This window comes from Carex rostrata, chromosome 19 (genome assembly GCF_964058835.1).
Source record: "Carex rostrata chromosome 19, lpCarRost1.2, whole genome shotgun sequence".
Taxonomy (NCBI): Eukaryota; Viridiplantae; Streptophyta; class Magnoliopsida; order Poales; family Cyperaceae; genus Carex; species Carex rostrata.
The window spans coordinates 2,703,986-2,717,496 of NC_135936.1; positions in this window are offsets into that span (position 1 = coordinate 2,703,986).

The window sequence follows — 13,511 nt, forward strand, 5'->3', positions numbered from 1 at the left end:
GGGTCAGTTCAAGATTTCCTTATCTTTTATGCTGCTGGATTGATTAAAATTACGGCATGGACCTAGTCAAATGAAACTTATTCCATTATCAATTTGTTACGTCGTTGAAACATTTTTCTATTATAAGTTATCATTATATTAACAATTTAATTTGACCTATGATATAAGTTTGGTTTCTGCATTATTAAAAATTAATGGTTGAATCCATTAGTTGCATTATTTGAGATTTGAAACTAAATAGTTTGTGAATCAATTTCGAATGAATTATACCAATTTGAGTTTGATTTGAATAAGATTCGAACCGAACTGGTTTGATTTGTTTCAGAACAAACTAATTTCGAATCGAATCAAACTCAAATTGAATCACGAACTATGGATTTTTTTTTACCACTCCTAGTTGGCATACTATGCAAATCGGGTTTAAACTTGACATCCTCCTGACCAACTTGGAAGTTGCCGGTACCATTTTACCATTTGAAAACAACAATTTATATCTATCTAAAAAAATAATTAAAAAAAACAATATAAATTTTGATCTCCAAGTACATTTTAATATAGAAATCATATTGAACGATTCAGATTGACTATTTATACTTTTAAAACTAAGATAAAAAATATGAGACACGATAAGACATTCGAAACCGGTTTTGGCTAATATGCTACGGGTAGCTAAGAGGCCTCCGTGCTACGGCTCGGATTTCGAGTTTTCAAAATCCTAACGGTCGATCCGAACCGTTCATCTTGTTCTCCATATTAATATGTGCTTGGAGACCAAATTTTACATTTTCCTGAATTTTTTTACTATTTATTAAGCCACTTTGAAAACCGCTGATCCAACGGTAGTTTCTGGTTTTACTGTTGGGTTAAGCCACCGTTGGATCAGGGGTTTTCAAAGTGGTTTAATAAATAGTAAAAAAATTCAGAAAAATGTAAAATTTGGTCTCCAAGCACATATTAATATGGAGAACAAGATGAACGGTTCGGATCGACCGTTAGGATTTTGAAAACTCGAAATCCGAGCCGTAGCACGGAGGCCTCTTAGCTACCCGTAGCACCGTAGCCACGTCCTTCGAAACCTCCTCTTAAAAGTATCAAGTTATATCAATATTTCATTATTTCTAATTACATGTTTAGCTAATTATAAGTTTAATACAAACAGAAATTATATTGTTTAATTCAAATAAAATAATAAATATTTAGCCAATTATAAGTTTAATACAAACAAAAAATATTTTGTTTTAATTCAAATAAACCCAAAATAAAATTTTGGAGTTGCGCTCCAGCTTTTTCCCACGTTTTTGTTCTCTTCCTGATCATTCTTCTTCCTCTGTTTTTGTTTCTTCTCTCCGCTCAGCTACCTTCAAAATTGGCTATGTAATAAATGCCAGAATCGAGTCGGTGTTGAATGCAAATGTCCAGGGGCGGAAGATAATGCAATTGAAAGGTGGCTGAGTAAACCCCAACATTTTTTTTTTTTAACTAGTACCTAGAAATTTTACTAAAGTTTATATTTTGTATGCCTCACCCCCCTCTATGATGATACATAAAATTTAGAGAGTTGCAAGCGCAAAAGTAACATCAATTTTTAATTGTTTTTAGATGGTTTCACATGACCCGTGACCAAAGTTGTGTAATATTATAATATAGAGCATTCTTTTTGGGATGGTTTGGCGTGACCGGTCAAAGTGGTTTAATATTAAAATATAGAAATTTACAGGTTAAAATTGGAAGAAGACAACATGTATGCGAAAACCGAAAAAAACAAGTTATTGTATGTTTAGAAGAACGAAAAAAGCAGCTGTAAAAATAGAAAGCAAAGAAAATAGTTTCTCCAGTTAAATTTTTTTTTTTAATAAAAACCAAAAAATTAGCCTCTATTAGTTAGGTTGATTCGACAAACTGCTACTCTTTTCATCTCAACTGTTACTACAGAACGAGCTTTTTCAGCCGTGAAGCTTGTTAAAACTGGACTTCGAAACAAGATGGGTGATGAGTTTCTTAGAGATTACATGCTTATTTATATTGAGAAGGAAATAGCTAATAAGATTAGCTCAGATGAGATTATTGCCGAATTTGATCTTTTAGCAAAACATATGTCTAAATTAAAATAATATAAAAAAATATGATGTTTGAATATACTATGTTTTTTTTTGGTTAAACATGTCATTTATTGGTGTTTGTTAATTATTGTAAGTTTTATAAAATCAAATAGTGAAGAATCATATTATTTTGTACTTTGTAGTTTTTGAATTTTATTATAATATTTTTTGAGTAGAACTAGGGTGTTCTTAAGCTCACCAAAGTGTTTGGTGAGCTTGACTCCAAAATCCATCAAATCGGTTTCAAATGACGAATCCGAACTGTTGGAACCCGCCTATTTTACGTGTGATGTGTCTACATGTGAAATTTTTTAACTTTCGAATTAGTTTAGTATAAAGTCAAGCGGTCAAAACATGTTCAAAAAATGAATGCACTAAAATTAATTTATTAACCTTCTAATTTTGACCAATTGACTTTATACTAAACTAATTCGAAAGTTAAAAAATTTCACATGTAGACGCATCACACGTAAAATAGACGGGTTCCAACGATTCGGATTCGTCATTTGAAACCGATTTGACGAGTTTTGAAGTCAAGCTCACCAAACACTTTGGTGAGCTTAAGAACACCCTAGTTGTACTCTTTTTTGAGTATATGATGTTTAGTTGGTTAGCCCCTCTATACTCAAAGTTGAGTTCCGCCCCTGCAAATGTCGGAATATGCAATGCAAAGATGATTCCTTGTTGCCTTTCGAAATTTCTATATAGCTCCAAAGCCCACGGTTGGGTCCAAAATAAAAACGGAATGTATCAAATTTTCTGGAAATGTGATAAATGCAATCGTTCCTTCTTCCTCTTTTAATTGGTGCATCTTCAAAGGAAAGTGCAGCTGTATCCCTAAAAATGAAAATATATAAATGCATTAATTATTATGTAAAACTGATATTATTATGAGAGCACGATTTTAATTATCGTCGTAATAAACAGTAAAGTCTAAATAATACATCTCCAACATATTTTCTGATCTTTTCACAATGATCCATCCTTTCTTGTCTGATCCATATTTAATACACATATATCATATATGCTTTTTATTCTTCAGAAAATAAATATTTTAGACGCAAACTAAAGCTGGCAGCAATATATCTCTCCCTTCAGTTTTAGTTATTTCCTTCCGTACATTCATACAATATTTTTTGTGTATATTCATCTTTGCAATTCTGTGCTCTAAATCTGCAATAAACGAAAAACTTACACAAATAAAGTTAGGGGAAATTTTATGTATATCTCTCAAAAACTTTAAAATTACTATTTCTCTCTCTAAACTTCATAATATCATATTTATCCTTCTAAACTTCAAAAACTCACAAATTTACCCATTTTATTATTTTTCTATTAAAAATCATTTAAAATTTTAAAATATGCATTTTATCCTTTATTAAAAACATAACAAATATGCAGCCTATTTAAGAAAAATGTCAGTTTTCTAATTTGTCCGATTTCCAAGGAAAATGGTTCATTTTTGTACTTCTGACGTATACACAATAATATTTAGGTATACACAATAATTCATTTGTTTTTAGAAATCGATCAATTATAAGACTAACATGTTTTTTAACATGCTACATATTTTTTTATGTTTTTAATAAAGGGTAAAATAGATATTTCATAAATTTAAAATGAGTTTTAATAGAAAAGACAGTAATGAGTAAATTTGTGAGTTTTTGAAGTTTTGAAAGATAAATATGTTATTATAAAGTTTAGAGAGGGAAATACATATTTTCAAAGTTTTTGAGGAGTATACATGAAAGTCCCCCATGGAAGTAAATAGAAAATAGATGAAAATACAATAGAATATAATGATTGAGATTGATTTTAAACTTAACCACGTATTAAATAATAGATAAAATTAACGCCTTATCGACCATACCATAATATATGAATCATATCATCGGATAGCAAAGAAAAATAACTTGGTATTTTCTAAAATACTCAAATCATATCATTCAGTTCATCAAATTCTAATGATGAAGGTAGTAGTTGGAATTATTGTCTAGTTAACCTTTAGATTCATTAAGTATAGAACTAGTGAAAAAACACACACACACACACACACACACACACACAAAATTAGAAGAACGCTCAAGTAATATCGTTAAGCATTATATATATCTCCTAACTGTCTAAAATATGTCTTGTTTATGTCCTTAGAATGTATACAACAAGATCATCCTAAGATTAATCAATTGTTAGTTTGTTACTCAAAAGTTGAATAATCAGATTTCAGAAGCATTGCAAGACCTATGAGTTTAATGCATTATTTACTATGATTGTTTATTTCTAATTAGGTTAAAAACATACGACTGTATCATTGAGAGCAATGGAACAATCATGGAATATAATAATTGGATCAAGGATTTTTTTCCCTTCATAAACTTCATTTTTCCCGAGAGAACAATTGTGAATTCTCATTGTTTCTACTCTTTTTCTAATTCCAAAGTGTGAACTAAGAATTAATTTTCTATAAATGTAAATAGTAACAAGGATTTTTATTAGAATGTGGTTTGACATCAGCCCAAGGATAATTAATACGAATAATTATTTATGTACATGTGCTACAGTACCCCGCACAGTACCCGCGCTACAGTAATTGCATTTAGAGGAATAATATATTATGGTCCCCACTAATTATATTATGTCCACTAATTATTATTCTAAAAAGATATTATATAGTCTCAACTAATTATTATTCTAAAATCCTAGCAGCACCCTTTCAAAGCCTCGACACTAATTCCGTATCAACATTTCTCTAACAAAAATAGTTGACCTCATAAAAATAAATACTTTCAATACTTAGATATTGATACTTTAGTGTCATATGTAAAAAGAGGAGGGATCAAATTACAAGATTATGACAGTTTAGGTCCCCACAAGCAGTTATGTAAAAATTACAACAGTGTTTACTATATAGATATAAATATTTGTGTTCTTTGAACTATATACTTCAAGATTTGACTATTAATATTAAAAAAAAAGTTACAGATCTAGAACAGTTGCGGTCCCCACAAGCAATTATGGTAGTTTAGGTGCGGGTACGACATCAGAAATTTCAAAAAAAAAAAGTGCAGATACGATTATTTAAATTAATTTATCATTTACATTGTTTACTATATAGATATAAATACTTGTGTTCTTTGGACTACATACTTCAAGATTTGACTATTAATATTAAAAAAAAAGTTACAAATCTGAAGTGCAGCTATGGCAATTTGGTCTCCACAAACAGTTATATATGGCAGTTTAAATGCGGATATTGTAGCGCGGGTACTCATATCAGCTTCCAATTAATATATGTTCATCACTTGGCAGCTTCTGCCAAGCTTCTCAAAAAAAGACATCAGCGCAAGGAGAAAAGTACATGCAAAGAATTGTAAATACATTTTGCATTGAATTCATGCAACTTGTGTACATGATTTGTCAACATTTATTACATGAAATTAATTTTACTATATTACAGTACGGTGTTCAAATTTATGAAATTTTAGATGAGTTCACATTCATTGATTTATCATTTTGATGGCAGCTGACATATCACATATCATTATTTATTAATAGGGAATATTTTAAAATTATTGGATCTGAGTCGTTCTTTTTAACTTGGCAAGAAATCACAACTCGGTTGAGAGTTAATATTTTTAATTAAAGTGAAGAAAATCTTTTACAATATTGAAGAAGATACTTGTCCTTATTTATTCGAATCGTAATGAAAAAAAATAAATATATTAAAAATACAGTAATTCACTTTTTCTATTTTTGTAAGGATGATGATCTTTCTTGGGCAGGCATATCGACACCACACACTTTTATATTAACACAACAATTTACAAAAATTTAATGTATGGACAATTTTAATCATCATTAAATGTTTCTCTAACTAGCTACCATATTTTTTTTCATAATGTTATTAATATAGTGATCATTAAATTATTTGGTTTCCATAATTACTAGATTTTTTTTTTCCTTTTTTTTATATTTTGCATTCATGTAAAATCAAAAACTACATAATTTTGTTGATCTTTCCTTTTTCTCATGACTCATGGTACGTATTTAACTTTTTTTGTATTTTTTTTATATTAAGATATACTTGCTTTAATATATGATAAATTCCAACTCAAATATTTTTTTTAATTGTTTATATTTTTTCTCTCTTAATTTTGATACTTATAGTCTATTAGTCTATTTTAATTAAAATTTGTTAGTTTGTAGTGGTTTGTTGTACTTTTAATTTATTATTTTAATTATAAGTTGAATGTCAAATTATTCATGATAGTTTGCATTCAATATGTTTTTTTATATAAATAATAATGTCGTTTTCTTAGTATTATTGTCTAAAAAAAAGAAGATAAAATGTTAATAGACAATTTTTTTTATTGTAGATTGTTAAATATTTTTTTTGTGAAGTTGTATAAAATAAATCGATATATACAATGTTGATAGATTTAATAATATAATAAAATCAATTCATTGTTATAATTTTCTCAAAAAAATCTTAAATATTTGATTAAAATAAATAATGAATACTTATTATAAGATAACATAAAATTTTCTCAAAAAATCTTAAACATACTTCATAAAACATAACTTTTAGGAAAAACAATTATGCATGTGCTAATATATATATGAGAGAGAATTGGTTTTTAAAGGAAACACTTAATGAAGGGTAAAATTGTCTATATAGTAAAATATTTTGATGATATTATGTTAATATAAATTTAAGCTGTTTTAATACAATCACCCATCTTTCTTCCTATTTTCTCTTACTAGAAAATAATGCTACCATGTACAAAAAGTCAATATATAACTCTTGCAACTGGGAGAGGGGGGTGTCCGATGGGCATTGGACCAAATCGTGTTCGATGGGGGGTTTAAACCGTCAGATCTGCTTTAGGATTCGCACCCGCAATTTCGCGTCTGCTTTAAAATCCATACACACGAATCCTAAAGCAGATCTGACGGTTTAAACCCCCCATCGAACACGATTTGGTCCGATGCCCATCGGAAACCCCCCTCTCCCCTTGCAACTGGGTACTAAACTTTTCAACCCCCCCACCACAGGTCAATTTTGGTTCAATTTCCTTCTCAGTTCCTCTTGGCTTTCTAAAAGGACATTCCTCTTGAATCACACAACTTTTCTAAAAAAGAATGCCAATAATAGTTCCGTACTTACGTCTATTCGGATATGAAACCGTGAGAACATTTTTTTGTCAAGGAGCGGGACTCATGGTAACAGGTCATAAGAGTAGAAATGTCGCATGCACACGTGATAGCAAGAAAGAAAGTTTATTATGATCAAAGGTCTAATCTGTCAAAATCTCAATAAACTTTGCTTGCTGATTAAAAAAAAAAAAAAAGACAATCTCTTTCAAAAATCCCTGAATGGTTCTCTCACCATCATTGAAGCTACAAAGAAGCCCACAGCATTAATTATTTTTTCTCTGGTTTTTCTAACCAGTCTGTTGGCAATTTCAATGAACAAACCAAAATGAAAAATGATAGCAAAAGGTTGAAAAATTCAAACACTACAAAAGCAATCATTTTCTAGTCTTCCTCTCAGTCTCCTTCCTCTTTGCGAGATCATTATTCTATTTTAAAAAAGATTGAACATCCCACCAATCCTTGATTGATATATTGATTTGATCAGAACGTATATTAATTCGGTTTCATCACTAAATTAACTTCCCTTGTCAAGGGAGAAGAGAGTAACTGGATATAATTAATATAGTAATTAGTTTAAGGATCGATGTTACATGTTAGTAAAGATGTATATATTGACTTCAGATGCGCATATGTACAAATAAATAACAAGAGTACCAGCTGGTTCTTAAAATCATTGAATAATAATTATCTGTTATAGTTTTAAAGATAATTACTAGCTGGAATTAATAGCTTACTAATATCTAGGGTTGTCCACTCTAGGGTATATTCATGTTTATGGTATTATATATGTATCTGATATTTTATTGCAAATACACAGAGGATACCTGCAGAGAGTGGTTACACACACAGACCAAGAATCGGATGGATACAGGCATATACACAGTTAAGAGTGCATATAAGTTACTCAAAAACCGACCATACATCACCAACCACGTCGAACGCCTATGGAAACTTTGAGTACCACCAAGAACAAAAGTCTTTGGTTGGCTTTTAGTTAACAACAGATTGCTAACCATCAATAACTTAAGGAAAAGAGGATGGCCGATCACAAACATCATGTGTGTTATGTGCCGTCGCGATGCTGAATCAGCACAACATATGGTTGGTCAGTGCCCATTTGCAACGAGATGTACGAAAGAATGAAGATTGCGACACAAATGAGAACACAACCGATAGAAGCCATACTATGGCTTGACATCAATAAAAGAGCAAGAGGTACTTTACTAGTGGCAATGTTTGTCATATGAAGAGAAAGATGTGCATGCATGTTCAGAGACACTACCAAGTCACATAGAGACCTAATAGAAGAAGTGGCGCCAATGTTGCATCACCACGAGGATCCACCAGGAGAAGTCTGACTATTGAATAACAATTAGTTTTTTGCTTTATTATATTATTAAACTTTTTTCTTTACATTTCTTTTTTACTTTGCTTTTGATTTAGCTCAACCTTATTTGAGCAACTTGTGTTTATTTTCGATTGCAACTACAAACTCTTGTAACTGCAATTATCAATTAAGTATGGGCTAAACCCTTATTTTTTTCTCAAAAAAAATGTATTTGATATTTTAAGAAATTGATGTAAAAAAATATTCAAGTGAAACAAGACATTGCAGATGCATTTTTTTGTGAATTAGATATGTATATGTATAACTCTTTTATTCAAATTTAAAAATATTTTTTAATCCATCATACAATCATAAGGATAAAATAAGAATAGATATTCATTATAGCTATTTTACATAACAAATAGAGGTAAAATAAGAATAGATATTCATAATAGCTATTTTATATATAAAAATATTATTTCAATAATAAGCATGACATTCATTTTCTGGAATTAAACTATGATAATTCTATATACTAATCTGCAGATGTAGAAGATGTAGGCCCAGCCTGTAATATGCTGCTGTGAAGCCCAATAAACTAAATTTAGTAGTCTTCTGCCATCTTGTGGAACGAGTGTTCCTCTCATGTTTGTGTAAGTAGTGGCAAATGAATTATTTGAGTTTGATTTATCAAAATTAAAAATTTGTAATTCAGAAATAATTCAGAATTATATATTAAGTCTGAATCAGAGATTTCAGTCTCACAAGGAAGCAAAAGACAAATATAAAATCACGAATAATTACAGAAAATTTATAAATTATTTGCGAATAATTAGGTAAAAGTTGGTCAACGACACCACAAAAATGAACTATTCACAAATCTTGTCACTATGTGTGAAAGATGAGACCCACTACTTTATAGTTTCATATTATTTTTGCTTTGTGATTTGTGTAAAGTTAAAAGAGCGGTCTGGGATCCACTAGTTCTAAAAGATTTACTTTTACGGTACCAAGAGAATCCGAATTCGATGTTGTGCACATCACTACTCGGAACGAATTCATATCCCCTCATGTAACTCAGATACAATTAAGAATGAACGGTAAGAATTTAGTCCCAGAAAAGAAAAGAAAAATATGTAGTTTCTATTATAAATATAGAAAATATGTTTTGAGATCCACGTGATAATATAAGTTAGTTTTTGAGAGATTCATGTGAGAATTAAAGAATGAAATGAATTTTCTAATTGTACTCTTAGGTAACACAAGAGGATACGGATTAACTGATTATTTTGAAGAAGAAAATCTCTTTTTGTTTGAGAAAAAGGGATGAAAAGGATTTTGATATTTCAATCAATTTTTCAGAAATATCTACGTATGGATATATAAAAGTTATGATATAATAAAAAAAATACTTCTTCACTTCACCATTCATATTTTTTTTGCAAAAAAATGACATAAAATGAATGAGTAAAATATTATTTTTCTGAAAAAAAAAGGAGGAAAAAAATGAAAAAAGAATTACTATGTTCGTTTTTATTCGGTTTATGGAATCATTTTGTTCTATTTTTTATTATTTTTTGCTCATTTTGATTTGAAGATTTTATATCGTGAAATTTGATTCTTTTGAAGAAGAAAATCTCTTTTTGTTTGAGAGAAAGGGATGAAAAGGATTATGATATTTCAACCAAATTTTCAAAAATATCTGCGTATGGATATACAAAAGTTATGGTATAATAAAAAAAAATACTTCTTCACCATCCATATTTTTCTTGCAAGAAAATGACATAAAATGAATGAGTAAAATATTATTTTTCTGAAAAAAAATGAGGAAAAAAATGAAAAAAGAATTACTATGTTCATTTCTATTCGGTTTATGAAATCATTTTGTTATATTTTTTATTATGTTTTGCTCATTTTGGTTTGAAGATTTTATATCATGGAATTTGATTTTTTTTAAGAAGAAAAATCTCTTTTTAAGAGAAAGAGATGAAAAAGATTTTGATATTTCAATTAATTTTTCAGAAATATCTGCGTATACCCCTTTGTAGATGCCACCAATAGAATCAAAATGTTGATTTTGTCTTATCTACAAAATTGAAAAAAAAAGAGAGCATAATCTATATAAATTTTAACTTGATTTTTAGTTTCTAAAAATAAATAAAAAATACTCACACTCACTCCCAGAATCCTACGAATCAGATCCTCTGCCCATTTTGGGCTTTTTCCGAGTACCAGATTCTCTGCCCATCAATACTTTCTTTTGGAGTTATCCTCGGCCCATGCCGTGCAAATCAGAGAGTATTTTTTATTCATAAAAAATATTAAAAAAATGATAGAGACAAATGGAATGAGTACTTAAATTGTTAGATTTATAGAATTATCTGAGCCTTTGAATCAGGAATAATGGTACCAATTCAAAAATTATTTTATTTCTTCTCCAGTCAAGCGATGCTAGCATTTTTTTTTTGTTTCTAATAAAAGTCGGTGTGAGCATCAGTACATCATAAGTACACATCGAATTGGTTTGAATTCTGATAAGAGCTCAACTCAAAATTTGAGTTAACTCAGAGAATATGCCGAAATTTTTAAATATACCATACTTTAAAAAAAAAATAAACCAAACAACCACAACTTCTGAAAATTTCGATTTTTGACATGGCCGCATCCCCTAGGTGCGGCCACCTCTTTTCGGGCCGCATCTAGGGGATGCGGCCGCCCCTTTTTTTTTTCCGTTCAAATTGAACTGCATGAAGAGGAGAAAAAAGCAAAAAAAAAAAAAAAAAAAAAAAAAGGTGGCCGCATCCCCTAGATGCGGCCCGCAGAAAAGTGGCCGCATTTTGGGAATGCGGCCATGTCAAAATTCGAAATTTTGAGAGAAAGTGGTGGTTTGGTTTATTTTTTTTTTGTATAATGGTATATTTAAAAATTTCGGGAGAATATGGACCCTTTAATTTGTGGAATATTTAATTTTGTTTCTTTTAACTGGAGAAGAATTTCTCAATTGGTGGGATCAAGTATATTTTCGAGCGTTCTAAATAATTAGCTATAGCTACGCAATAGTCATGTTATAGTTTTTTTGGATCTCAAAAGCTATAACGCTATTATCCGTTTTTATTTTATAATGATCCTAAATAGCTAGCTATGATTGCGCTCAGGGTTGTTCAAATGGTTCGGCTTGTTCAGTTTTCAACTGAACCGAAAAAATTTGGTTTAAATGATTCGGTTTTTTAGTTTAAATGGATCAGTTCAGTTGAATTTTTGAATTATTTCGGTTTAGATGGTTCGGTTCGGTTTAGACTTTTTAAAACCGACTAAATTGAACCAAACGAATTATATTGGTTCAAGTATGGTATATATTTTGTTTGGTTCAATAATTGCTTCCTTTCTTTCATTTTAATTTAAATATTTAAAAACATCTACATATTTTGTATGGAATTGAACAACTTATGTATGAACATGTTTAATTTTTATTAATAATGGCACCAATAGGTTTACTTCGGTTTGAACCGAACAAACTGAAATTTACTTCAGTTTGTTTGGTTCAGTTCTTAATCGGTTTATAAGTTTAATCGGTTCAGTTGGTTCTATTTTTGAAAACCAAAAAATAAAATTTGATTATTTTAGTTCAGTTTCAACGGCATCGACCATTTGTACACCCCTAATTACGCTATAGCTTTTTCAAATTTGAAAAGCTATAGCGCTATAACTTTTTCAGACTTGAAAAGCTATAACGCTATAACCGCTATTTAAAACCTTGATTTTCACGTTGAATTTGCTCTCTATCTCAGGCAAGAAACAAAATTATTTATTGATTCAGTATCATTGTTTCTGATTTAAACTTTAAATCGGAAACAATGACTCTAATATTTATGTGAATTTAACAATTGAATACTCTTTCCTTTTTTCTCTCTGTTTTTTTTAATAATTTATAGGGGGAATTTCACGTATACCCCTCAAAAACTTCAAAATTACATATTTACCCCTCTAAAGTTTAAAATTACATATTTCCCCTCTAAACTTCAAATACTCACAAATTTACCAATTTTATTGTTTTTTATATTAAAACTCATTCTAAATTTATAAAATACTCATTTTACTCTTTTATTAAAAGCATATAAAGCCCATCAAACTCAAAATTGAATCTGAACAATTTTTCTACCGTCCAAACTGCGTCTAAATATGTGTGAGCAAGATCAGCGCGAATCTTGATGCGAACACGCACGTATATTGATGTAATGTGCACATATCTTAATGCGATGCGCACCAATCAATGTTGCTTTAAGATCCGTGCATGCTAGATCAACACGAAATTGAAGCACTATGCACATATCTTAATGCGATGCACACGGATCAAATGGTAAAGGAACCCTTTAGATTTAAAATTGAGTTTGATGGGCTTTATATACTTTTAATAAAGGGTAAAATGGGTATTTTAAGATTTTAGAATGAGTTTTAATATAAAATACAATAAAATGGGTAAATTTGTGAGTTTTTGAAGTTTAGAGGGGAAATACGTAATTTCAAACTTTAGAGGGGGGAATACATAATTTTGAAGTTTTTGAGGGGTATACGTGAAATTCCCCCTAATTTCTATGAATACAAAATTCTCCAACTCAGATCCTCTGTTTTAAACTTCTACTCCTCTTATAACCCGTTCCAATTGAGAGAAACAGACAGGATGGACCCACAAACACTGTAGTACTCTCTCTGATCGCGCTTATCCTGTCAGTTACACCGTAATAAATTTCGTTAGAAGAAAACGTCACAGAAGATCTGTCTCACAACAGCAATCTTTTGGTTCCCTATTACTACTCCTATGGTTTATTTCCCATTACAAGTCACTGAGAAGCGGGCTATTCAGAAAATTTTCCGTGGGATCCGCACGTCAGGTGTTTCAACTTACAGATCCTAGAGCAGAGTGCAGAGAC